The following is a 1,344-nucleotide window of genomic DNA, read 5'->3' on the forward strand; positions in this document are numbered from 1 at the left end:
TCAGTATCTTTTTGCATTGGTTTAATTGTTGTTTGGTTGTCCATTAAGGTTGTCTGTTATTTCAAGTGAGCCAAATGAAGTGAAATGTCGCAAAGTGACCTCTTTCATGGATATAACTCATGAGGAATAATGGATGGAAGTGTGTATGGTCATTCATGCGGGTATTAGCTGGCCCAAAGGAAAGTTAATATTTGGTCGAAGATCATATACACCTGTGATGATAAACATGTCATAATTCTAAAGTTTTATACGTGTGACTGATGAATCAATCCAAAGAGGGATTCGTCAGTTGACATGTCTTATTATGAATGTTTGATCATTACAACAAGAGTACCACTTGCAGTTGATATCACTATCCAGAGACTTGATATTTATGGTGCACTAGGTATATTGATTTGGACATACCATTATTTTAAGCACATTGATAATTTCGAGTTGTGAGCATATTTTAATATTTTTTTGTCTTTCGTTTGAATCAGCTACATCGATTGCTTAAATATCTGCGATTTTGAATTCGGTTCCGGTCCTTAATGGTGAAAATTTTAAGGATTGGAAAGAGAACATGGAAATTGTTCTTGGCTGCATGGATCTGGACTATGCATTAAGGGTAGAGCAACCCCCTTCTCCTTTGGAATCCAGTGCCTCTGAAGAGAGGAAGGATTATGAGAAGTGGGATCGCTCTAATCGCATGAGTCTGATGATCATTAAGCGTGGCATTCCAGAAGTCTTTAGGGGTACTATCTCGGATGAGATAAATAGTGCCAAAGATTTCCTTGCTGAGATTGAAAAGCGCTTTGCAAAGAGCGATAAGGCGGAAACAAGTACTCTGTTACAGAACTTGATTTCCATGAGGTATCAAGGCAAGGGAAACATAAGGGAATACGTTATGGGAATGTCCAACATCGTTTCAAATCTTAAGGCCCTTAAGCTTGACATGTCGGAAGACTTGCTCATTCATTTGGTCTTACTGTCTCTTCCTGCACAATTCAGTCAGTTTAAGATTTCTTATAACTGTCAAAGGGAGAAATGGACTCTTAATGAGCTCATTTCATTTTGTGTGCAAGAAGAGGAAAGATTGAAGCGAGAGAGGACTGAAAGTGCCCATTATGTTACTACCTCTAAAGACAAGGGCAAAAGGAAAATCACTTCAGAGCCCAAGAATGAAGCTGCTAAGGGTTCAGTGCAAAAGAAACAGAAGCAGGATGATGTCTGTTTCTTTTGCAAAGCAACTGGACATCAAATGAAGAAATGTGTAAGGTATCACGCTTGGCGTGCTAAAAAAGGTGCATTTCTTGCTTTCGTTTGTTCCGAGGTCAATTTAACTTCAGTACTTGGAAACACCTG

The sequence above is a fragment of the Lupinus angustifolius genome, chromosome LG08, assembly GCF_001865875.1.
Source record: "Lupinus angustifolius cultivar Tanjil chromosome LG08, LupAngTanjil_v1.0, whole genome shotgun sequence".
NCBI lineage: Eukaryota > Viridiplantae > Streptophyta > Magnoliopsida > Fabales > Fabaceae > Lupinus > Lupinus angustifolius.